Here is a 27411-nt window from a genome sequence, read left to right as displayed (position 1 = left end):
TTTAGGTGAAGAATTTCCATCCAGCATTATTAGCAGTGACAGTAAGCACATATTGATACTGATAAATCTTACCCATCGCACTCTGAGCATAACTGCACCCTTATTCATAACTGCAGCTCTTGTGATACAAGGCACTGGGGTTAGCTGGCATCTGGATAGAAAGACGTTCTTAGTTAATGCCTCTCTAGCGCTGGGAAAGGCCCTTCGATCTGCATGCTCTTTCTCTGAAAATATCTGTGTGCAGCAGGACACAGACATTCTGAACTTGCTGTTGACTTATAAAGTATTGCCCTCTGCCAACAGGGTCCATACAGCACAATCAAATCATTAACAAAACAATCACTTAAAATTCAAGGGAAAAGGACTTGGAGAAGATGATACAGTGGCAGCCAACAATTTTAAAAATTGAAAAATAAAGTCGTAGGCTTTTCAATTCAGCATAAAATATTTGGAGGCTCAATGCCCACAAAACAGATATTAGACAGGATCACAAAGAAAAAAGTTTCTTGCCATTTCAACCAGAAAGGACACTGTCTCAACGACCTAATTACATGCATCCTACTCCAGAAGACTTTCAAATCTGCACTTGAAAGGGAATCCTCTGAACTGTCATTCATGCTAAAATTCGACACTCTCCGCGCGGGGTTGAACAAAGACACCAACTACCTTACCCATTACAAAGATAGCTTCCCCAATTATCACCTCTAATACCATTAGCTCACAAACATTTACCTTCTTTCCCCTCTCCCCCCCGCATCCCCCTTCTGTTCTGAAATGTGATTTGTCCTTTTCATATGTGTTCATTTTTTTTAATTGTATCCTTTGGTATATATGGTTGTGACTATTTTCTTCCACTATTTGATCTGAGGAAGTGGGTCTGGCCCACGAAAGCTCATAATCTAATAAACCATCTTGTTAATCTTTAAAGTGCTACATAGTCCTGTATTTTGGAGGCTCAAGTTCTCGTAAAATTAGCAGAAATTGAGTATCCAGTATTCTTTGAAATTCCTAAGAGGAGAGACAGACACATAGGAACAAGCTCCATGCTCTAAAAACTTCTACAGAAAAGGCCCTCAGCTTTTTTGGATTTGATTAATGAATGAACTAGAATTTTATGACTTAGTCACCTGCTTTCATGGAGAGGTGGCTTTAAATTGCACGGAGTTGTCAACTGAATATCTAATCAATAAATTTTAATAGGATATTCCCGTTACGACAATTAAGTATAGAATTCCTGTCAGTCAAAAAGTCATAGATTCTGTACAGTTCTGCAGAGAGCCAAGGAGACCTGGCATTTGCAAAGCACTGTTTTCTGACCCCAGCAGGGTATGGTGGAGTACATTAAATCTTGGCTTGACAAAGCTTTGGCTGCGTTGATTTAGTTGGGATTGGTCCTGCTTTGGGCAGGTTTCTGGACTTGATGACCTCCTGAGGTCTCTTCCAGCTCTATAATACTATGAGTCTTATGATTCTTTGTTGCTACATTATGTTCTCCATGAGGAAACAGGACAGCAGGTGTTCTGACTGAATCCACCCAACAGCAGAGAAGTGCAGGATTCTTGATGCTGTTCTAGTTTCCTTAAAAGTTCAAGACAAACCCTTACGGTACGTCTAGACTTGCTTTCACTTTCAAAAGAAGATATGCAAATTAGGCATGAATTTGCATTTCTTCTTCTGATCGCTTTTTCGAAAGAGTTTCTTTTGAAAAAGAAAGTAGTCTAGACGTGGTTTTTTTTGAGAAAAACTCCTTTTTTGAAAGAACCATTCTTCCTTAAAAAATGAGGTTTACATGGTAGGGAGCCAATATTTGCTCTGCTCAACGCCCTTGGAACTCCACTAATTTCATTCGGGGGCAGGCATAAACATGAGCAGAATTTAGCCCAGAATCTCAAATGGAAATGCTGCTATTTTTTCCATTTGCCAGAAATGAGCTCAACACAGGATTATAATTATACACCCAAAGACTGTTTTGTTGTTTTCTTAGAGGCTGCTGTTGAATAGCCATACAATGTGATGTATAAATAGAATAAATGGTGATCCTTACCAAAAGAATCATCGTAATTCAGGGTATGTCAGTTGCTCAATGTTTGACATGTTAGTGGTTAGCCCTGTAGTCCTTTATCATGTAGAGATCCTGTTGACTTCAGTGGGAGTTTTGTCTGAACAACAACCACAGAACAAGGCCTTACGACAATACAACTGGAAAAAGACTGGAAAGAAAATGTATGTTCTCCCCTTTTTAAAATCCCTATAAGTTACATAAGGGCTCTTTTATTTTCTTTATCAGAAGTTAGTGCCTAAGGGCACATCTACGCAGCAGGGCTAAAGCTGAAATAAGCTATGCAACCTGAGTTACGTCAATTGCGTAGCTTAAGTCGAAAGAGCTTATTTTGGCTTTTGGCACTATCTACGCAGCAAGAAGTCCGAGTTAGAACACTCCTCCTCTGACTTCCCTTACTCCTCGTAAAATGAGGGTTACAGGAGTCAGAATAAGAAGTCCTCCAGCTCGACATTATTTTGATGTTATGTTGAAATAACTACTTGCTATGGAGATGCAGACTGTGTTATTTCAGAATAACGTCAGTTATTCCGAAATAACGCTGCTGTGTAGACGTAGCCTAAATGTCAAAGTGAGTTTAATTGTGCTAAAATATAAGCAAGATTTCCCAGAGCCTCCAGATAATACTCCACACCCAGAAGTTTTCTTATAATGCCAAGTTTGCTTGCATTCGCTTGACAGTTGGGTGAATATAATAGGTCAAATCCCAAGAGCCTACTTTAGCTTTTATTTAGCCTTTCCCCAGACAAATTCCATGAAGACCTGCTCTATACATAGTGGGGATCCTTTGTGGCAATGTTTCCCAAGACTCCATGGAAGGCTCTTTTGAGGAGTCCTAAAGCAGTTAGGTTTGTGGTGAGATAACGGGAGGAGCCCCCATTGACCCAGTGAAAATTTCTCCAGAAATGTAACAACCAGATTTCTTGTTCAATTTCTGCCTTCTCCTCCCTATATACAATGGGTTTACTCTTTAGGAAAAGTACACTGCAGCGATTTTCCAGGAAAATGGCCGTTTTTCCAGAAAAACAATATTTCTGAGTATGGAGCATTATCTGGAGTCTCTGGGAAATCTTGCTTATACTTTAGCACAATATAAGTGTCATTGTGACATCTAGGCTATGTCTACACAGCAGCGTTATTTCAGAATAACTGCCGTTATTCTGAAATAAATACAAGGAGTAATGGGCTTAAAGTGCAGCAGGGGAGGTTTAGATTGGACATTAGGAAAAAATTCCTAACTGTCAGGGTGGTCAAATATTGGAATAAATTGCCAAGGGAGGTGGTGGAATCTCCCTCTCTGGAGATATTTAAGAACAGGTTAGATAGACATCTGTCAGGGATGGTGTAGCTTGGTCCTGCCTTGAGCTTGGTCCTGCCTTGAGGGCGGGGGACTGGACTCGATGACCTCTCGAGGTCCCTTCCAGTCCTATTATTCTATGATTCTAACATAGTCTGAATCTCCATAGCAAGCAGTTATTTCAACATAATGTGGTTAAACACTGGAATAAATTGCCTAGGGAGGTTGTGGAATCTCCACCTCTGGAGATATTTAAAAGTAGGTTAGATAAATGTCTATCAGGGATGGTCTAGACAGTACTGGGTCCTGCTATGAGGGCAGAGGACTGGACTCAATGACCTCTTGCAGTCCTAATATTCTATGATTCTAAAGTAATGTCGAGCTGGAGGACATTATACCACTGCCATTGAGTTCTTTCGACAGAAAGTCAAAGAATGGAGGGGGTTTTCCAACGGTGGTAAACCTCTTTCTATGAGGAAGAAGCCTTTTTCCAAAAAAGGCATGTATGGATGCTGTCAAGGCTGTTCCCCATTCTGGCATGACAAATGCAGAAGTGGGAGCCTGCAAAAGCACCCCAAAACCTGATCTCTACAGGCTTTGGTACAAAAACTCCCCCCCCCAAATCCTAATACTTGGATTTTCGGGAATATCTGCTGCCACCATCAAGTGCTTTTAAACCCACACCCAGGGGTGGATACTTGAAACCAACCCGGGGTACTCCAAGCTCTTTTCCCCAAAAGAGCTTAAAAAGAAAAGAGAAAAAACAAGCTGCAGTCTGTGGTAGCTGCCCCCTAATCAGAGGCATGCAGATACCCACAGACAGATTTTCCAGGACACAGAAATGAACCAATACCTAGTTAATTAGAAAAAGAAAACAAACTTTTATTATCAAAACAATACTACCGTTGCAAGCATAGTTAAGGTGACTAGATGGTAAGAGCCACCAATTGATGAGGGACCCTCCCCCGCCATGGGCTCAAAACTTAGTTACAAAAGAGAGGGGGGAAAAACACTTTTAACAGCACAGACATCAGTTCCAAATCCCCAAACCAGAAAACAAATCAAACCTGATGAGCTAACTAACTTTTCCCTACTTACACATTTTGAGGAGACTTTCGTTGGAGAGAGAGATGGTTTCCCATCTCCCTGTTACCTGGAAGAAGAAAAAAACCCGCTCTGACTCAGACAAAGGAGGGAAAAGATAAAAATTCCTTTGTCCTAGTTTGAAATCCCTACCTGCTTTACTGTTGGCTGACCAGATACCTGGTTAGGGACAGGAGACGTGGTTAATCCCTTAATCCCCAGGTGCTGGCCAGCCCTCATGGTAATGACAGATGTGGAAGAGGGTGTTTTTTTGAAAGAAGAGGCCTCCAGGAAATAACACAGGTGCCCTAGTGGCTACTCCATCCATACTAATCACAACTTAAATGTAAGATAGCATCCAATCAATGTGGACCCTATCTTTTGAAATAAGCTTTTCCGGAAGATCTATTTCGGAAAAGCTTCTTCCGAAAAAAGCTTACAGTCTAGACATAGCCAAAGAGTCCTGGGACTGGATACCCAAAACAGAAGCCAGCAATTGTGGAGGAAAGGTTCCCACTGGAGGCAGAGATATGATGCATAGCACTTGTCCCCATTTATTTCCTGGCACCCAGATACTCCCACAACTGAATAACGGGGAGATTAGACTCTGAGGATTTGGTCATTACTCCTAAGAAAATTGCACGTGATGAGCTGTCTTGCTAGAATGCTTGTACTTATAGTTTCTGTGGTAATATGTACATTAATTTGCACAACTGAAATGATATTGTTTGATCGGAAAATATCTTAGTAGCTCTTCTACCTTATTTTCAAAACTGCCATCAACCCATCAATTCTGTGCCTGTTCCAGTAAAATCTATATAAACTGTGAGCAAGTATACCTTGAAGCTCTCATTTCTGTGCCTCATAGCCAATGAGAAAGTTAGTTAATTTATATTACATTCCATTTATTTGGTTGGCACATCCATTTTTGTCTTCTATAACCAAATATTTGTACTAACCATATCTGGTTTAAGCAAAGATCACTGTATATATGTGATAGAGATGCAGCCGTGTTAGTGTGGTCTTGCTGAAACAAAAGACAGGACTATGCCGCAATTTAAAGACTAACAAGATGATTTATTAGGTGATGAGCTTTCGTGGGCCAGACCCACTTCCTCAGATCAATTTGTGGAAGAAAATTGGCACGACCATACATACTGAAGTGATACAATCAGAAAAAAGTGGACGCGTATAAAATTGACAAATCAGATTTTAGAACAGAGGGTGGGCGAGGGGGGAAGGTTAGCGTCTGTGAGGTAACGATATTAGGGGTGATAATTGGGGAAGCTATCTTTGTAATGGGTATCTTTGTTAAGGCCCATACGTAAAGTGTCAAATTTAAGCCTGAATGACAGTTCTGAGTCTTCTCTTTAAAGTCTGGAGTTAAAATCTCTTTGAAGCAATACGCATGTTTTAAGGTCATTGAGAGAGTGGTCAGTCTGGTTAAAATGGCAAGCAACAGTTTTCTCTCTGTGAAAGAGATTGATGTCTGTTTTATGTGCATTGATTCTTTGGCGAAGTATCTGGGGGTATGTCTACACCACAGAGTTAGTTCGAACTAACAGACGTTAGTTCGAACTAACTTTCATAGGCGCTACACTAGCACTCCGCTAGTTCGAACTTAATTCAAACTAGCGGAGCGCTTAGTTCGAACTAGGAAAACCTCATTTTACGAGGATTAAGCCTAGTTCGAACTAGCTAGTTCGAATTAAGGGGTGTGTAGCCCCTTAATTCAAACTAGTGGGAGGCTAGCCCTCCCCAGGTTTCCCTGGTGGCCACTCTGGCCAACACCAGGGAAACTCTATTGCCCCCCTCCCGGCCCCGGCCCCCTTAAAGGGGCACGGGCTGGCTACGGTGCCCGTGCCAGGTGCAAGCCTGCCAGCACCCAGCCAGCAGACCCTGCATCTGGCACAGCTCGAGCCAGCCACCCGATACCCCCAGCCCTCCCCCTCTTCCCGGGACCAGGCTGGCGGCTCCCGGGAGCTTGCCCAGGACCACAAGAGGCGGGCACCCGCCTGGGCTAGTGCGGACATCATGGACCTCGTCCACGATCTCCGCATTAGGCACAGGAAAGTGGCCTGCTAGGGCAGGAGAGCTGCCAGCCTGGCCACCCAGGAGCAGGTGTGCATGAAAATCAAGGGGGTCCACTGAGACCCCCGACCCTGAGCCCTGATCTTACAATGACCGTCCTGGGTCAGACCAAAGGTCCATCTAGCCCAGTAGCCTGTCTGCCAACAGCGGCCAACCCTAGGGACCTTGGAGGGGATGGACCGAAGACAGTGACCAAGCCATTTGTCTCGTGCCATCCCTCTCCAGCCTTCCACAAACCTTGGGCAGGGACACCACTCCTACCCCTGGCTAATAGCACTCCATGGACCCAACCTCCATGACTTGATCTCACGTCCCTTTAAACTCTGTTCTAGTTGTAGCCTTCACAGCCTCCTGCAGCAAGGAGTTCCACAGGTTGACTCTTTGCTTTGTGAAGAACAACTTTCTGTTACTAGTTTGAAGCCTGCTACCCATTCCTTTCCTTTGGTGTCCTCTAGTCCTTCTTTATGGGAACTAACGAAGAACTTTTCTGTATGCACCCTCTCCACCCAACTCCTGCTTTTAGAGACCTCTATCCTGTCCCCCCTCTGTCTCCTCTTTTCTAAGCTGAAAAGTCCCAGTCTCTTTAGCCTCTCTTCATATGGGACCTGTTCCCAACCCCTGATCATTGTAGTTGCCCTCCCCTCTCCCAGCCTCTCTCTTCCCCTCTCCCACCTCCTTTTCCCAGTCTCCCCCAGTTTTGTTCAATAAAGACAGATTCAATTTTTGACCACAATTGTCCTTTATTTTGTACATCAGGAAGGGGGGCTAGGGAGGGTAAGTGGAAGGAGGTGAGGGAGGAATGGGGCACGAGCCCCCAATGGGGAGGACTGGGCTGGCTCTGCTGGCTTCTGGGGGTGGAAGCTCTCCTGCAGCCCCCCAATTGCCCCCTCTCCCCAAATGGCAGCCTGCGGCAAGTGCAGCCGGTCTGATGGCCGAGTGCTGTGATGTGCCCAGTGTGGGCACTCCGGGCACTCCAAGCCAGGACTGGTTTGCAAGCAGGGCACCCTGAGAACTGTCTGTCCGGGGTGGGGGTTGGGTCCCTTTAAGTGCAGCCCTCGGCTAGCCTGAGACAGCATCTCCACGCTCTAAGTCCTCCTCTGATGCCGTGCCGGCACTGCTTCCGGCCATCCTTAACCCTGGGTCAGGGTCCACTTAATGTGGACATGCTAGTTCGAATTAGAAAAACGCTAATTCTAACTAGTTTTTAGTTCTAGACGCGTTAGTTCGAATTAACTAATTCGAACTAAGTTAGTTCGAATTAACATTGTAGTGTAGACGTACCCTGAGAAGTTTGTCCAATGTACATAGCAGACGGACACTTTAGGCACATGATGGCATAAATTATATTTCTGGATGAACAGGAATATGTGTTCTTGATCTTGCAACTGGCATGGTTAGGTCCAATAATGGTGTCAGCAGACTAAATATGTGGACAAAGGTGGCACCGGGGTTTGTTGCAAGGGAAAGTTCCAGGGTAGGTATTAGTGTGGTATGTCCTGTGGTTGTTGGTAAGAATCATCTTGAGGTTAGGTGGTTGTCTATAGGAGACTATGGGTCTGTCTCCCAGAGCCTCTCGGAAGGTAGTATCCTGTTCCAGTATAGGTTGTAGTTTATTGATAATGCGTTGGATGGGTTTAAGTTGGGGGCTATAGGTGATGACAAGTGGTGTTCTATTGTTGTTTTCTTGGGTCTGTCTTGAAGTAGATGGTTTCTGGGTATTCATCTGGCTCTTTCAATTTGTTTTTTTATTTCTCCAGGTGGGTAATTGTGGATATGGCAATTTTGCCCTGGTCCCAAGATTTTCAGCAGTTTGTTTATTTTTGAGTAAAAATGCTTCAAATACTTTTCTTGCTGTTTATGTGGGAATGGATTTTGTTTAGGAAACTTTGAAAGATCTTATGAGATTGTAAACCCAGGTGTCGGTTTCAAAGTTGGGCCAGGTTCATTTATTGGCAGCTTCCTTTATTTACAGACCGAAATCAAATGTGTTCTCATTTGAAATTTGCTGAAACCAACCTTTAAAGAATGAATTGATTTTAAAGGGGTCATCATTAATGTTATGAGATTAGGCCTGTGGTGCTCCTGTTGGCTACGTCTACACTGCACAGCTACTTTAGAATAAGCTATTCCGGAAGAGTTATTCCAAAATAGCTTATTTTGAAATTACACATCTACCTTGCAGGGAAGCCTCAAATTTAGTCCGAGTCAGGCTTCCCTAATGTAGACATGTTATCTCGATTTAGAGCTCCAGGAGGAATAACTTAGAATGGCCCTGGTGAGGTACTATTTCGAAATAGCAGCAGTGGAGCATCTACACTCCAGTGTTGTCTTCAAGTTGCCATTGTCAAGTCCAAGTTGAGTCTCAAGTCACTACAGTTCAAGTCTCAATTCGAATCTCGAGTCCCTAAAGTCACTTTCAAGTCAAGTCCCAAGTCGAGTCTCAAGTCTTAATTTAAAAAATGGCAAGTCACTTTTGTACAAGCCATCAATATCGGCATTTTCGGACAGTTTTTTCACCAAGTCGATTTAACAGAATTAGCAAGTCTCAAGTCGAGTCTCAAGTCGCAAACAATGAACCCTAGTCGAGTCTCAAGTCGAATCACCTAAACAATTAAAGTCAGACTCAAGTTCAAGTCGTGGGACTTAAGTCAACAACTCTGCTACACACACCTTATTTCAAAATAGCTATTTTGGAATAGGCGTTATTCCTCGTAGAATCAGGTTTACAGAAGTCGGAATAAGCCACCCATTATTTCAAAATTATTTAGAAATAATGGAATTGCTGTGTAGACTTGCACATAGTTTGCTGTGTAGACACACCCGTAGAGACCTCCATTCTCATGACATTTAATGTCGTTTTGCATATTCCAGAAAAATCATTGGTATTCAGTAAGGCAACCTCAAATGGCAGACAGGTATTAATACACCTTCCCTAGAATGAATTGTCTTGAATAACTCACTGTAATGGGTTTTCCCATTCCTCATGTAGCCTAGTCACTATATTACAACATAGCATTGTGCTGACTTGTAATTCTAATAAATACAATAATAGAGCACTAGCAGATATCCAAACCGCCTAAACCATCTAGTGTATCTCTTTGTAAATAGTATTAACATTCTGAAATACTGCCATCTTCTGTCTCTTAGGGGAGAAAATATTCAAACCTTTTCTTGGTAAGAGCCATTATCATAGATCTGTGGTATGAAAAAGACCATTCTTGCAAATCAGCTTTGAAATTCACTTTTAAGTCCTTGTCTACAGGGATTTTGATTTCAAAGAATTGGAGTTATAGGTTTCTAGCCAAGTGTTCACATCACAGAAAGTTTGTTTTGTGCTAGTTCCATTTCCTTTTCCATCTTTCCATCAAAATAATTTGGCTTTTCAGATGTCCTGAGTTATCACCAGTTTAATTTAGAGGTTATCTTTTCCTGTTCAGTGCTATAAAGACAGATATAATTTGTGGCTATAATCTTTTAAATATACCCTGAGCAGAAGTATTAGCAGTGAAACCTTCTTGACAGTTACACGAGTCTATCTAATTAAGTAAAAATACAAACATCCATTGGTTTATATCCTAAAATTGTCCCTCTGACATGTTTCCATTTGTTAGATGTCTTTATAGTCCAGACTAACTGGCCTTTGTACGGGTGTGCAAAGAAGTAAGGGGCAGGGATTAAGTATGAATGTCCTTTTCCCATACTTCTGCTACCACATGCAAGCATTTCATGCAACTTGTTAGCCCTCTAAAAAAGGGGGTCTCAGAGAGATAGCTATGTTAGTCTGTTTCAGCAAAAACAACAAGGAATTTGGTGGAAACTTAATGTAATGACTAACTAATTTATTAGAGCATAAACTTTCACAGGGCTGGCGTGATTATTTGCTGGGTCTAGTTTGAATATATGAAGTTGGAATGGAGTCTATTTATATATATACTGAGTGATGCAAAAATGACAGAAAACAAATCCAAATTCACTCTATAACGTTAACTAAAACCACATTCCACCATATTAACATCACTGACACACTCAAAGTTGTCAAAACGGCCTTTAGCCCACTGTGCACGATGCATGGACACATCTCTATGTTTTGCATTGCAGCATGCACATTATAGACTTTGTTATGTTACTTGGTTTAAAATGGATGGACGTATTTCAACATTCTTTTTAAATGTCATAAGGAAGATTTTACTTCTACAAAATAAATGTATGTACATAGATATTTTTAATATAATTTGAACATTTGGTCATTATTGTTATAATATGTAATAAAATTAAGTGTCTAAATCTCCAATACATGAGACTAGAGCCTGGAGCAGGGCAATAATAAAGCATGGGGCTGTACGCGAGGAACCATCTGCAAACACCTCACGCTAGCTCTGAGTTTTCCTGAGATACAACTCACTGCTTCACATACTTGAGTGTAGGAAAGACAGGGCTACTGGGATGGGAGCGACATCAGTGCTAGTTACATCAGGGTGGATATGTCTCACCTTCTGCAGTGGTGAGAAGGTGAGAGCACCTGAAATGGAAATTACTTATTATAATGAGACAGCTTTTTCCTGTCTCTATTCAGGCGCCTTCTGAGAGTGTCAAATTTGCATGTGAATTCCAGCTCATATGCCAGCAATGCCCCTCTGCCATGTACATTGGACAAACAGGACTAACACTACACTACAGAATAAATGGACACAAATCAAACATCAAGAATTTAGCTGCTCCAAAGTGTATGGAAGGAAGGTGGGGGCATAGCTCTCTTTCCCCCTCCACAGTGACCAGTTGGAACTTTCTGATTAGGATTGGGAGTGTTGCCCTTTCCATGCAAGGGTAAACTCTGGGGCAGATTGAACTCTGTTGCCCCTACTAGAGAGTAGCGCCTACTGGCACAATAAAAACCTTAATGTTTATTTTATATTTGAAGATGTTCTTGGATTACAAACCTATTGTTAAGGAAAAGAAAAAGATTTCCCTCATCTCAGGTCTTCAGCAACATTGTCAGATACATTCATGTGATTTGCTTGGTGACCTTTCATGCAATAAATAATCAGAGCTGGCTGAAAATGTGTAAATTTTACTGAAATAACTAAACAAACATATTAGCAAAAGATCTTTGTGGGGTGGAGGGATAGCTCAGTGGTTTGAGCATTGGCCTCCTAAACCCAAGGGTGTGAGCTCAGTGAGGGGACCATTTAGGCATCTGGGGTGAATCTATCAGGGACGGTACCTGGTCCTGCCATGACAGCAGGGGACTGGACTTGATGACCTCTCAAGGTCCTTGCCAGCTCCATGGGATAGGTCTAGCTCTTTTTTTTTTTTTAACTGAGCAGCTCTGTAAATAAAACACGTTCATGCTCTTTGGGTCAAAGTTCATATTGTTATCAAGGATCATTTTGGAGGAAAGTGAACCTCACTGTACCATGGTAATATTAATATTTAGCCCCTGAATTGTTCCTTTTTCTCCACGGGGCTCAAAGTGCCTCATTATCCCAGTTCATTTAAAAAAAAAAAGAACCAGGGATACACAGAAGTAACATGTTCAAAGTCATATAGAAAGTACCTGGCAGAGGTGACTATAAAACATATGTTCTGACTCCCAGCCTGGCACTCTATATACTCTGTCATATGGTCTCTATTTAGTATAGTATTAATTCTATGGCTGCTTAAATATGGTGTTGTTTTATTTTATTGCATTTTAATAAAATATGGAGGCATTCATAAATGAAATTCAAGTTAATTTCCTAACTATTTAAATACAGAGATTTTTCTAATTTTGAAAGATTGTAAATTTTAACATTAATTGGACACAAGAATTTGCTTAGACACTTGAACATGAATGTTTACTGTGTAGAAGACTGCTGCATTTTAATAATTTTACTGTCATCATAATATAATAATATATCCACTGAATTAATAAAATGTGGATGATTAAGTTAACTTTCAATACTGTTTAGGCATCTTATCAAAGATGTTTAATATTTTCTCAGAGAAAGATTGAGTAATGACATTTGGATGCTGTATATGTGCTGACTCTGTAAAAATCACAGGTCCCTGCATGGATAATTAACAGCTAAGAAAAAGACATATAGTAGGAAACTAATTATCTTTATTCTTCTGTGACAAAGATTAATTCATAGCTGTACACATGCTAAACAATATTAAACTATAATACATTTCTTCTTGAGCTGAGGGCCAGCAAGTGATGGAATCAGATACAAAGTGAGTCCAAGTACAAAAAGAGTTTGGTCTCTTTCAAAATCCAGTGGCTGTGAATTTGTGAGAGTCAAAGGTCAAGCAATCAGACACTCAGCACTAAAAAGAAACCCCAGCAATGTGAATCTAAAAGCTGGTTCAAATATCCAAAAAAGCAGAAGGGTTTATTTTAGCCAAAAGGCAAAATTCTGCCCTGTCTTACATTGGTATAACTTCCAAGTGACTCCATGCACAGAGCTGAATTTAAACCAGTGGAAGCAAGATCAAAATCATTTCCATCATCTCTCCTTATCCCAGAATCAGTCTGGTCCCTGGATTCTTCCAAATCCCCCAAAAGAAGAGTGAATTACAAACACCATCCCTGTTTGTAGTTCATGGCTCTCCTTCCCTTCCTCATGGAGGAGCTAGCCATAGTTGTACACACACACAGACAGCCTGCCTAAGTTTTAGTACATTAATAGTCTCACTAAAGTCAATACATCCATTCACAGGCATCTGATGAAGTGTCTTCCTGAAATTGGGTCTGTAAGGACAATGACATGTCATGTATATTTGAATGAATAGTTTAAATGAGACTTGTCATGTCACCCATGTGCACACGGGTGAGTTCTGAATCAGTTATAACTTCCCCAAAACAGGGCTTGTAAGGAGCTATTAGTATTTAGTTGAGGTTGTTTATGTAGCACTATAAACGTACCGTGTGTCTTGTTCTGTTGGCAAAAGCACATTCTGTGAATGAAGAGTTTCCAGTTTAAGATCAATCACACAAGGCAACACAAAAGGAGAAAAAAGGTGGGCAAAGCAGGCTAGGGAGTGTTTAGTGTTGAGGGGAGTAAGGTAGAACGAGATGGTTAAAGCTGATGTAAGGGCTTCAATGAAACCCAAAGAATGAGAATAGCAAAGCTCTTGTAGAGCACCGGGCAGAGACAATGTAGTCATGGTCAAAGTGGACACACCAGGGCACAATCAGATACTCCAGAGTTTCCATAAAACTTTCTCATTGCTGCTGGGCAGGCCCTTTGAAACACCACTGAAGAAGAGCAAATCTGTGAGGAGCATCTGCCAGCCCTTTTCTGACCCCAGGCCCATCATAGTGAAAGATTCCTTATGAAGATGACCGAGGAGAGGCAGGGAAGAGAGCAGAACAGACGTGGAGCCCTGGCTCGAGCCCCTCTCAGAATGGGTAGAATAGGTTATAAAGTGCGTTTGGGGAATGGTTTCAACCTCTCAGGAACAACAAGATTTCCAGAAAGAAAATCATCCCGTCATTCTCATGTAGTGGAAACGTGAGATACTATATGCATGGCCCCCACTGAACAGCCTTTCATTTGTAAACCCACTGTTCATGGCCTCCCTGTTGCATCAGCTTTGTTTATATAGAGTGACCAGAAAAGAGAGCACATGTTTTTTTGATAGTGAAATGAAAACAAAAATCTAATGATAAAAAAGCCTCCTGAAAAAGAAATCTGTCTGAACCCCCCTCCTCCTTTTTTAATAAAACTCTGACTCTGCCCTTGGGACAAAGAGGAAGGCTTATTCGTCTTTTGATAGATTGCCTTTTAGGGATTATCCATAAGTGAGATTGCATTATTGAGCCAACATACCAATTGCTAGCAGGACTCTACTTCATCACTGCCTGCAATTATCAACAGATATGAGAGCAGCTCAGAAAAGGGTAAAAGATGGACAAGAGCAATACAGGAGAAGGTGTAAAGAAGATGAATAAAACATGGCAATAATATTTTATTTTATGTTTGAGTTTTTCTGATATCAATTTCCTGCTGGATTTTTGTTCTTTTTAGCTGCTATTCCTGTAACTTTTGTCACTTCATCCTAAAACCACTAATAGTACTGCCTGGCATAGAATAGTAGGGGAAAACATAAATAGTCATACCAACATCAAATTCCACACTCTCCATTCATTCATTATTAAAATGTGTGCCATAGAGAATGTGTTCAAAATTCTCTATTTGCCATTTATTTTCACTGAAGATGCTGGCTTCCCCTTAGACAAACTATGTAGGATTAGCTATCCAAGAGTACGAATCCTGAACACTTGCAGTTTAAACTGATCAATAATTGCTTTCTGAGACAGTGAGCACCTAATAAATTCAGACACTCACTGGTGCCATACATTTAATATAGAATTGGTGGTATTTTTCCTTTTGAAGTATGAGGAAGGCTCTGATAAAAGGTGAAAGTTTCTTAGAGCAGTAAAAAGTGGTGTTTTAGTAGCACCTACTGAATGACTGTATATTTTAATAACATTGTCACAATTTCAGATACAAAATGTGAAATATGTCAACATAAGAATGAGCTACCAGACTTAAATTGGAAAGGTATATTGTCTGCACACCATTGTGGGATTTAACAATGCAACTTTCATTATTTTTCTTTTGAAATCTACGACTAGAGCCGTGTGTACTGAGATGAGAAAATATATCATACATTATGCTTTTGGAAGTAATTCCCCACAATCAAGCTTTGGGAGATGTATCCTTTTACTTAACAAGAGTACAGAAATTGATTTTCTAGCTGCTTTATTTGTGTGGTAAACTGTGGTGCTCAATCCAAGTGGTGAGCAAAATTAAGAGAGATGACAGTAAGTCAGCTCTGCTTTATTACAACACATGCATTTCTGCTACAGAGACTCAACACAAAGCTTCCACAATTTTATTTTCCTGCAGCTCATTCACAGGACATATACTCATCGGCTTTATCTAGACTGGCCAGTTTTTCCGGAAAATCAGCCACTTTTCTGGAAAAACATGCCAGCTGTCTACACTGGCCGCCCGCTTGAATTTCTGCAAAAGCACTGACAATCTCATGTAAGATAGTCAGTGTTCTTATGGAAATACTATGCTGCTCCTGTTCGGGCAAAAGTCCAGTGTAGGCAGCTCAGATTTGTTTTCCGCAAAAAAGCCCCGATTGCGAAAATGGCGATCGGGGCTTTTTTGCGGAAAAGCACGTCTAAATTGGCACGGACCCTTTTCCGCAAAAAGTGCTTTTGCGGAAAAGCATCCGTGCCAATCTAGACGCTCTGTTCTGAAAATGCTTTTTAACGGAAAACTTTTCCGTTAAAAGCATTTCCGGAAAATCATGCCAGTCTAGACGTAGCCATCAAGTTTTGCTATTTTCTATTCAGAATACTGGATTGGGCACCTTTTTGTGTATTTTTAGAAATCAAAATAGACTTTCAAAAATATTGCCAAGAATTAAACAAATCAGCACTAAGGTTCATCTTGTTTAACAGAACAATTAGAGCTGATCCATAAATGATCTGGAGTTGTCTCATAATCCCACACATAAATCAGAATAAGTTTCATTCTGACCATTTCTAAAAGGAACAATTTTTTGTTTATTTGGCATTTTGGGAAAAACAATTGCAGGAGTTTAGCTTTTGGTTTTCTCTCTTTCCTCCCCCTTCCCATTTTTGTCCTTTTTCTTCCTATAACATGGCATGACTCATGGCCACAGGCACCTCTTGCTGGACACTCTGGGGAATTAGCTTTTCAGCTCTGGGGAGCCTCCTTTCAACTGGTGTCTTACCTGCTATAACCTATGTTTCTTCCATCTCTGTGTTAGGACCCACATCCTTCTCAGACCGTGAGGTCCTCCCTTCTGGGTACTGCCCAGCTGCAGTGCCCCCACACTCTGGGGTCCTCATGCAAATGAGCAGCTGTTCAAGTTTGGTTGTTTTTAAGGTTGCGTTTCCCAATTCTTTGGCTAGCTCAATACAGGCTGAAAACACTTGATTCTCAATCAGTATATTCCCGGTTACAAAAAGCAAAAGGAAGCTTTAAACTATATGAACAACCATAAACACACCACTACACAATGTGATCGCCTCACCTCTGTATTTAAACTACTATATAGACAATATCACAGTCCAGTGAATGAAGGTCAGGTTTACTTTGACGTTGGTGGACTAATATTCTCCCACCATTCCTCTTGGAGAGGTTCCACTCCACCATTGATAACAATAACAGAAATTCTAGCGAACTCCTGATTGTTGGTGTTGCCCCAACTTCTCTTAGGCAACTAAAGCAGGGTAGTGCTGCACTGAACCAGCTGCTTCTGCCACAGTGGGAGAAGTATTGAGACATGCCAGTGTACACATAAACTACAAAAATTTTGGCTTCAGTCTTCTCCTCCCACTTTGTGCTCTCTATCCAAACTGGCTACCTCTCTGGCTATTAGAACTTCTCTTTCCTCCCCTTCACTGTTTTGCCAATATGTCTAGGCTTCCACAAACACAGCAGGGGAAGCTGTGAGTAGAAGAAGAGCAGTGGGTCTGACGCCAGAGATGGAATAGCATGCTAGGAAGAATAGGGTTGGGAACTCATGAGATGTAGAATGGAAAGGGACATCTAGGAATGGCATTGGTACTTAAGAAGGGAAAAGAGGAACTCAAGGATCAAGGGGAGGTGGAATTGCCTGCAAGAGATAAAAGGGGGACAGACAAGAATTAAACACACAGGCTGTGTCTAGACTGGCAAGTTTTTCCGCAAAATCAGATGATTTTGCAGAAAAACTTGCCAGCTGTCTACACTGGCTGCTTGAATTTCCGGAAAAGCACTGACGATCTCATGTAAGATCGTCAGTGCTTTTCCAGAAATACTATGCTGCTCCCATTTGGGCAAAAGTCTTTTTCCGAAAGACTTTTGCACAAAAGGACCAGTGTAAACAGCACAGTAGTGTTTTCCGCAAAAAAAGCCCCGATCGCGAAAATGGTGATCGGGGTTCTTTTGCGGAAAACCGCGTCTAGATTGGCCACGGACGCTTTTCCGCAAAAAGTGCTTTTGTGGAAAAGCGTCCTGCCAATCTAGACGCGCTTTTCCGAAAATGCTTTTAATGGAAAACTTTTCCGTTAAAAGCATTTTCGGAAAATCATGCCAGTGTAGACGTAGCCACAGAGATAGAAGAAACTGGAATGTACAGACCAGCAAGAGAGAAAGGATAGCTGGAGAAAAAGGAGAAACGAGAACAAGGAAATAAAAAGATCTGAAACATGGCAGGACTTTTTCAGCTCATTTATCGTATTTTGGACAATTCCCTAAAATCTTGTTCCCCTTTTATTTTTTCATCGTGTATCCTCTGGCTTGCTATTTCATCTTTTCATCTCCATTTCTGTTCCTTTGGAGGAGTGCACAGCTGTGCAATTGTGACCCGCGGCTCAGGCTTAATTTGTAACTTACAGATATGGACACCGGGGTTGAGGGTCCTTAGATCTGCAACACGATTCAAGTGGACCCCAAATTAATCAATATTTTGTTTAAAAACAGTGATTTGATGGGAGCTTCTCCCCAAAGTGTCACCCTAAAAAGTTGTGCTTGTCAATCAGATGTTGGCACACTTGTGTCCTCTGCAGGTGTCCAGACCCTTGATAACTGTAACCTCTTTTTGTTTCCTAGGAACCTCAAGCGAGAGCATGCCAGGCATGGCACAAGCATAGACTAGGAGACAATCCTGCTCCCAAAGAATTGTTTGGGTGGAATTGTATTAGAAGTAGATGAGCTAAGCAGAGAAGGGAGAGGACACAGGGATGAGGCTAAGAGTAAAGGAGAGGTGTAAGGAAGCCTGGGGGCAAGTGGTGTGAGGGTGAAGTAAGGAAACTGATAGGGAAGGGCAGGAAGGAGTAGGAGTGAACAGCAGAGGAGATATTGTCCAGGGTGAAATACAATTGTAGGAAGTTGCAGGGAACCGATGATGTAATTGGGGGCTAAAATTCCCTCCTGGGCTGCTTCTCTCCGATCAAACTGGCTGGTCTTCTGGCTGGCAGTTTTCTTTCCCTAGCTCAGCGGTGGGCAATATGCAGTTCACTAACCCTGGCGGGCCACTGGATGTTTTAATTACCTGCAGGTACAGCTGCTCACAGCTACTACTGGCCTGGGATCTCTGTTCCCTGCCCATGGGAGTAGCAGGAAACAGTGTCCAGTTTGCACCTCTTCCTGCAGCTCACACTGGCAAGGAACAGCGATCCATGGCCAATGGGAGTTGCGAGTGACGGTAGCTCTGGGCACGCAGGTAAATAAAGCATCTGGCAGCCCACCAGGGGTTAGGTGAGCTGCAGGCAACTTATTGCCCACCACTGCTCTACCTCATTTGTCTGGGGACAGGTAGGAGGCCACATGGGATCTGGTGCCCCGAGAGGGGAGCTTTCCCCTGCAAGGTTTTGGGCCTGGCTGGGAAAGAACCCTGGGTGGGTCTCAGTTCTCCCTTTCCCTTGAAATACTTAGATAGGTGTGGCAAGCCCATACTGATGGCTCAGTCTATTGGTCTGCATCTCTAAGCTCCTGCAAGAGGGTGTTCTAGTACAGCTGAAGGCTGGGCTTGATTTGAATAACTATCAAAAATTTAAATGTGGATCCTTATCTGAGCCCCTTGAATATGCAAGGCTGTGCTGGCACTTCTAAGATTTCTTATTGGATTTCCAACATAGTCTCTCCCAATCCAGGACAGCCTAGGGAACAGCCTTTGTTGCAGAATTTCACCACTTTTGGTTCTAATCCTGTCCAGAAACCAGAAATGGTGGGAATTAAACCCTTAGCAGAATATTTCAGAACTTCTGTAGCTGTTCAGATAGTTCACTACTAAAAGTAAGTAAAGCTTCAAAGGTCTTTACATTTAAGACCCTTTTAAGTCTGAACATTTTCCTATGAATTAGTCTGCCAAAGTTCTGCCTAAGTTCTGTCCCAGAGAAAGCAATAAGGGTAGCATTTTCAAACAGCCTGATTTAGATAAACTCCCCTTTTCAGGTCAGAAGGAGTTTGATCATTGAATTGTGCAGACAGAGGTAGACCAATGCAGAGAAGAGCAACAAAAATGATTAATGGTCAAGAGTACAAAGAATTAGGATTCTTTAGTCCAGAAAAGAGAAGACTTGAGAGACCATGATAACAGCTTTCATGCACCTAAAATGTTGTTAAAGGGAGGAGGGAGAACAATTATTCTCCTCAGCCTTTGGTGATAGATCAAGAAGCAATGGGCTCAAATTGCCACAAGGGATGTTTAGGTTGGACATTAGAAAAAACCTCCTATTAGAGTGGGTAAGCACTGAAATAAATTGCCAAGGGAGGCAGTGGAATCTCTGTCATTGGAGATTTAAGAGCAGCTTAGAAAAACATCTGTCAGGGATGGTTTTGTTTGGTCCTGCCATGAGTGGAGGGGACTGGACTTGATGATCTCTTGAAGTATCTTCCTTCCAGTTCTGTGATTCCATGATTCCATCTCTTTGGTACTGCAGCAGCAGATTATGTTACATTTCCATCCCTGTGATGTAAAATTGATTTTTAAAAACTGCCACAAATTATGCTCCTATGAATATAAATCAAACCTGGAAGTCGAGGTCTCGATCCTACAAATCTGTGTGGAACGTGTAGTATGAACCCCAAGGATGATTGCTCGTTGTACTCCATACTAAGCAAAAGGAGAACTCCATGTGCTCCAGTTGCCTTAATCTCAAGAACAACTCTTGCAATTTTATTGAAAGTTCCACAGTATTTGGTGTTTTCTTATAGCCCCAGCTTCTGAAATACATCAATATCTCGGCTTTTGGTTTTTTTAAGACTAAGTTTAGCTCTCATAGGTGCAGAGGAAAGCCTGAAAACAGGAATCCTGCAATTTCACAAACCAGAAGGCAAAGAAAAGAACACAATGTATTATTTATAACGCATATAATGACTGTAATACCACATGGTATTTTGTATGTGGGGGAACTGCTAATTAATTATTTTTGAACACTCGGGCTTAGCAATTGGGTTAGCAATACTATGAATTAATTAGTTATATGCTCCCCTTTTGGGTCTAAATTCTGCTTCTGTATGGGAGTAATTTTGGGCCACACAACAGGTGTCTCATTACTGCAGTTAGGTCCCACTGTGTTTCCTATTTGGCTCATCAATTTTTACATTATACTGACACGCACAATGCTCCACAGTTGCCCTGGGTAAAACCAGCTACAGAAATGAACGCTAACCCTGACTGAAGGAAAACCTCGTAAGTTTATTGGCAATTTGGTTATTCGACACAAGGGGGAGCTCAAGGTTCAAAAAGTTGCTAAATATTCATTGCAACATTTTAGGAGGAATGTCTTATTTGCCAGACACAGTTTTGTAAACTGCTTAGTGCATTCGACTCCATGGTAAATGGAGATTTTCCTAGTATCTGATACTTGAAATATTATAGGTTAATATTATTGAGTTTAACTATAAAGCTACTTTGTTCTTTCAACATGAATGGCACTAAAATAGGCTTTTTCAATCATGAGTTCTGTAGTTGCATATACATTATTCATATGCATGCAGAACAGTTGTGACATCAAAACAGTGTTACTATCCACACTACAATATCCACATTACAGTATCCTTTGAGAATTAGCATCACACCCTCAGGAGCTTTGTAATGCAAGTGAGCTGATACAATGCTGTTCTATGGCAGCAGTTCTGAATTGTACCATTAACTTTTAATGGTAACTTGGCAGCAACTGTGTATTAACAATGGCTGTGCCATTATCCACAGTTATATTAAAACTGAAGTACAGTTCCTGCAGGTCACTTTTGTGACTGGCGTGTCCTCTCAGACTGCCTATGATAAGAAACGACTGCACATTCTTTTAAATTAGAAATTAAAATTCTTAAGCTCAAAGTCAAAAATTAATGCAAATATCAAGACCTGCTCTGTTAAACAACTCCCACACACTTGCAGTACCTCAGATACCACAGTGATGAGTGTGGTTTAAGAACGTAACAGAATCATGGACTGACATATTCAAAGTTATGTCCATGCAGTTTTCAAAATTATGTTGATGCCAAAACTTGCTAGAGGTAGTGCTGCCTTTTATTTCAAATGTTTGCAAAATGTTCTGGTTCATTTGTGATGCTCAGAAACAGCAACACAAAAGCTAAAAATAAAAATATAGTACATGCTTAAAGAATAAAAAAAGTTTAATTCTTCAGTAGATAAAGACTGTGAAATTGCATCCCATATTCTTTGTGGAAATACGCTTATAAATATGAATATGCATGACTTCAGGATGCTTTAAGCAAAATACATCTTGTAACACTGGAAAGCTTGTAATCTGCTGAATATGTATATATCATTTGTGTGCATGTACCGGTCCTGTATTTGAAGTCAGAAATACAGAAGTATAAACCTGTTTACTAATGTAGATGTGCTAAGTGAGGGCCATTAGTAGTAATTAAAGAACTTAATAGCCTGGGACTTGGGACAAAGATCTGTGAATAGTCTTGCTTTTCCTGTGAAACTGGACTATGGTTGGTTCTTCTAAGACAAGTGGCCAGGTCACCTGATGCTGGAAACAATTTTTGGATGCTGTACTTTTCCACTGAGCCTATGTCTACACTAAGGCTGTGTCCAGACTCAGGGGTTTTTTCGAAAAAAGTAGCCTTTTTTCGAAAAAACTTCACCTGCGTCTAGACTGCAGCCGCGTTCTTTCGAAATTAAATCGAAAGAATGCGGCTTTTCTTTCGACGGTGGTAAACCTAATTCCACGAGGAAGAACGCCTTCTTTCGAAAGTGCTCTTTCGAAAGAAGGCGTTCTTGAAAGCAAACAGGCTTTTTAGAAAGAGAGCATCCAGACTCACTGGGTGCTTTCTTTCGAAAAAGCGGCTTGCTTTTTCGAAATTCCGCATGCAGTCTAGACGCTCTCTTTCGAAAGAGGCTCTTTCGAAAGTATCTTTCGAAAGAGCCTCTTTCGAAAGAGGCTTGCAGTCTAGACATAGCCTAAGGGGCTTTATCAGAAAAAGGTACGCAAATTGTGCTCCTCGATTTGTGTACCTTTTTCCAACAGTTTTTTCGGAAGAGGCTTTTCCAAAATTTGGCACATCTACACTGTGCCAAATTTTAGAAAAAAGCCCTATTTCGGAAGAGCCCTTCTTTATCGTGGGAAGAGGAAGACAGGGCTTCCAAAATAGCACGTCTGCTCTTCTACAAAAAAAAGCGGCAGAGCAGACACGTTCCCTGGACACAGGAGTTTTTCCGGGATACCAGTGGTAACCCAGAAAACCCCTGTAGTCTAGACATAGCCTGAAAGCGTGATAAGTTTAAACTGAACACAAAGGATTAGCACTTTTGGCAAAAAGAATAAAAAGTTGGGAAACCAAACAATGGGGGGGGGGGCAGTCTCCAGGACACCTCTGCTTACTGTCTGAGATCTCTGTTGCAAAGACCTGGAAATGAATATTAAGAAAGATCAGGCCCAAGTTGGGAGGCTACCCAGCTTGAGAGAAAAGATTATTAGTACTACTGTTCAGGTAAGAAGTTGCATGTAACAAGTTTCTTTGAGTATTAGGCTTTGCAGGTGTGTTTTGCTCCATTTTTCTTAATAACTTACTTTGATCTGTCTGCTGTTGTGTAGGGTAAATCATTGTTATGGGGAGGGCGGGACAACAGCTGTGCATATCTCTCTTTCATTGATAAAAGAGGCGAACTCTGTGTAAAACTTTATACAGAGTAAGATGGATTTATCTGGGGATCTGGTCTCATTGGTGCTGTGTCATGTCCCTTTAATTGAGCCTTCCCAGAGCTGAGCTGGTCTCAGCCTCTATGTTGCTCTATTGTGGGCTGTGACCCCCAACTCAGTGCCGTCTCTGGAGGAGACCAGAGAACAGAATGGTGGGCTGTCCTAGAAGGCAGGTGGGTGGGCTCAGTGGTATTTCAGCACATCAGGTGACGGTCTCAAAGAGATCTCTATGACCAAACCCATTGCAAACAGTTCTATGTACAACTGTAGGTAGACATGCTGTGGCCCTGCTTTCAGTCTCTGCATGACCTCAGAAAAACCCTGGCCCCAGTGAAATCAGTGGGATCAGTAGGTTTCACCCCGAGTTCTGATTTGCGTAAGTAATTCTTCCTTTTTTCAGATAAAAGGTTGCTTTCCCATCTTGGAGTGAATGTATGTTTGTGCGGGTGGGAGTGGATAAGAAACCCTCCTTTACAAAGAATCGTTAGATGATGATGATGATGATGATGATAGGCCACTAGGCGCAAAGGCATGAAGATGCAAACTAAAATAATCTCCTGCTTGAGGCTACCAGCTGCTAACTGTTAGTTGAGGACAGCACCTTTGTCTTTTCTTTATTTATTTTGCTTTCCAGTAAAGCACCAGGTATTGGCTTACTTAGGATGTGGAAATCCAGGATCACTGCTCCGGTGAGCTCTGGTGAGCAATGCCTATGTGTTTCCTTCAATTGTAGAAACTGGAAATGAGGCAGGTAGAGCTGCACAAGACCAGCATTGAAAAATTGCAAGAACAAGGGAGGAAGCTAAAATATCACTTATGAGGGAATTACCCCCCTTCCCCCCCCACACACACACCGGTGTTATAGGGACACCACTATGCCTTTGCATTTCCAGCTTCCTGCTCAATTTAGGGTCTGATTTCACAGATTTTAAGACAGCTGTAGGAAAAGGAAAATAGGAATTTGCCTCCTATTTGTAAGACGAAAGTTGGAGGCAGTTTTGTCACACTTGGGCCTAATTATCATTAAACAATAAGTGTGCCAGTAAAAGGCTTTTCATTTCCGCTCCCACTAGTGTACAGCTGTGAAATGAATTACTCCTTTTACTGAACATACAACACCTTTAGTCCTGAGTAATGAAAAGCAAGCAAGCACTGATATTCCTGGTGAGTGTGTGTGTGTGTGTGTGGGGGGGGGGGTTCATGCTGCCACAGAAAGCCTACATGCAGACACTTGTGTTTGCCCTGCAGAGGACAGTCTTGGCCAAAGAGCCATAATTTGATGTTTTTGTACCATCTACATGCCTGAGTGGGTTTGCTCTGCACTGCCTCAAACAGGTGGCATTAGGAATGGCTGGGAGTTCTTGGCTCTGTCTTTACGTGGATCTGTAGTGCAAAGGGTCTGACTGCTATGCCAGCTACGATGCTGGTAGCAAATACAGAAAGCAAGGACACCTGCATCTGTGTGGATCGCATGGAGACAATGAAGGTGAAAAGATCCAGGCTAGTGATTCTGTTTGCAGCATTAAAGACTAAATACAGGCTGGTGAATGAATACATGGATACAGCCTGCGATTAAGGAAATGTGATTGGCTTTAAAATTCTTGGTGAAAAATGGAAAGTTTGGATGCAGTTACAGTATTTGTACAAGACTTGTATGAACTTGGTTCTCACTTCCCTGCCAAAAGGAACATAGACGTTAAGCCCCATAGCTTTGATCATCTAGCCTGCCAAAGTTTTGTACTTGGTACAAGTAATCATCCAGTAATTTCTTCTATTTCTATACCTTTCCTTTTGATGTGGGTACTGTATTGCTCCTTTCAAAATGAAAACTAATAAAAAATAGATTAAATGTTTTTCCCACAAGCAGTTCCTTCTGCTTGCACTATATGCCTGAAGAAGAGCTGTCAGGAAGGTTTCCAGCAATGCTTCGGAGGAATGTTTTTAGAAATAATTATTGCTGACCATAAGTGTCTACATGGAGACTATTAATTTTTTATAGTAATTACTCTCATTCCAGGGCAACATTCAACTCAAGAGCTTCTAATGTATATAAAGCTATATGGCTACAATGTGCTGACCTCAAAAGTAATGATGCAAACTTGGCATACTGCGTTTTTTTTTAAATAGCTGGATTCCCAATGGTTGGATTTAAAGCTGAATTACTAATGCTTAGGCATCAGTGTAGAAGTTATCCTCCTCACTCACCCCCCCAATTAAGCCCGGATGGTTTTGGAAGCTTATTAGCCCAACCTAAAGAGTAGCAGGTAAAAATTTCCAAAACACAATTAACTTTAGGCACCTCATTGATTTTCAATGGGATTTAGGTTCATAAATCACCAAGGCATTTTTGAATATTTTACGAAGTCCCAAATGGAGTAGTAACAATCAAGAGCAAAAAGCATTTCTTCTCTCTTCTTTAAGCAGATTCCTCTAGCTGGGGATTTAAAGTAGGAGATATTCCAATAGTAATACCATTTGTATTTTCATTTTAACAAGCCCTATGCTAAGAGGTAGCACAACATATTCTACTCCCTGAAGCACTTCATGAAATCTGAAGTAACTTCTTTAACTTTAGTGGAATAATTTAAGCCAGTGAAACTGAGAGCAGAAATTAGCCCAGTATAATGTATACATTTCCTATCTTCTTTCCTTGCTGTTTAAGTGAAAGGATTATTGAGAACGGTCACCATAGCTGTTAAACATTATGCTGGTCCTTCCCTGCCCCATCTTCTTCTTCTGCATAGCTGCACAGGCAGTGGGTCTGCAGTGTAGAAATGTTTCAATCTCACCATGAATCAGAGATAAACAGCTTCAGACATTTCCTGGCCACATTTCCAGAGAAGGAAATGCCTCCTGTTCCCTGGGGGTATGTCTACACTACCCCGCTAGTTCGAACTAGCGGGGTAATGTATGCATACCGCACTTGCTAATGAAGCCCGGGATTTGAATTTCCCGGGCTTCATTAGCATAAGCGGGGAGCCGCCATTTTTAAATCCCCGCTGCTTCGAACCCCGTGTAGCGCGGCTACACGGGGCTCGAACTAGGTAGTTCGGACTAGGGTGCCTATTCCGAACTACCGGTACACCTCGTTTCACGAGGAGTACCGGTAGTTCGGAATAGGACCCTAGTCCGAACTACCTAGTTCGAGCCCCGTGTAGCCGCGCTACACGGGGTTCGAAGCAGCGGGGATTTAAAAATGGCGGCTCCCCGCTTATGCTAATGAAGCCCGGGAAATTCAAATCCCGGGCTTCATTAGCAAGTGCGGTATGCATACATTACCCCGCTAGTTCGAACTAGCGGGGTAGTGTAGACATACCCTGGGCTACTTCCCCTGTGGCCCTTGCACCATCCTGGCTCCCGTAGCTAGGCCAGCATCCTGGGAGGTATCAGGGTGGAGTCTCTTTCTCTAGCTCCCCTGATCCTGCCCAGCACTGCTCTCTCTAAAGTGCTTCTTAGGGAATCAGTCCTGCAGCCTCCTCGGTCAGGACCCACCTGCTCTCTGCTCTGCTGAGTAGTTCCTGATACCTTCCCATTGGCTTCTTACAAGCTTCTCACTGATTGGCTGGGGCTCTGAGCAGGCTCCCTCCAGTCTTAGGGTATGTCTACACTACAGCGTTATTTCGAAAAAGCTTATTTCGAAATAACATGTCCACAAAATGCATTTTGAAATAGCGTTTCCTGTTTCGAAATCACATGTCCACACTGAGGACACTGAATCACATTTAAGGCCGGCCAGAACCAGGTCTGGCAGGGCATCAGGTCAGGAGTTACTTTGTGTGGCTACTGCCTGAGGCTATCTGAGACCTGTGCTTAAAGGTTCCCCCCCAGACAGCTGGCTCTCAGGTTTCCCTGCTTGCTTGCCTACCTCGATGAGGGACAGCAAAGCATTTTGTCTCTGCGTGCTCTGGTTGCCATCACTTGGGACACCACAGCACTCTGCAACATGGAGCCAGAGCTCGTGGACGCGTTGCTGTGAGCCTGGTTGCACTTTCCGCAGGCTGCCATCCACGAGGGCCATCGGGGGGCTGTCAGTATCCAGGAGGCCCTGTGGGAGAGCTTCCACCCTGAGGAGCACCAAGAGCCTCCCTGGTCTGCCCCACTGGGGGCTTGTGCCTCATTCCTCCCTCATGTCCTTCCACTTACCCCTCCCTAACCCCCTTCCTGATGTCAAATAAAATACATGTATTTTAT

The 27411-nt window shown here is 42.1% G+C and overlaps 1 protein-coding gene across 5 annotated transcripts in view; it reads left to right on the top strand.

Moving 5' to 3' along the window:
• Nucleotides 1–27411, top strand: part of LOC102447587 (glypican-5-like) — a 741836-nt gene that overhangs the window by 351361 nt on the left and 363064 nt on the right. The gene's annotated exons all lie outside the window — the stretch shown is intronic.

The sequence above is a fragment of the Pelodiscus sinensis genome, chromosome 10 (genome assembly GCF_049634645.1).
Source record: "Pelodiscus sinensis isolate JC-2024 chromosome 10, ASM4963464v1, whole genome shotgun sequence".
Taxonomy (NCBI): Eukaryota; Metazoa; Chordata; order Testudines; family Trionychidae; genus Pelodiscus; species Pelodiscus sinensis.
This window is presented reverse-complemented; position numbering and strand designations above follow the sequence as displayed.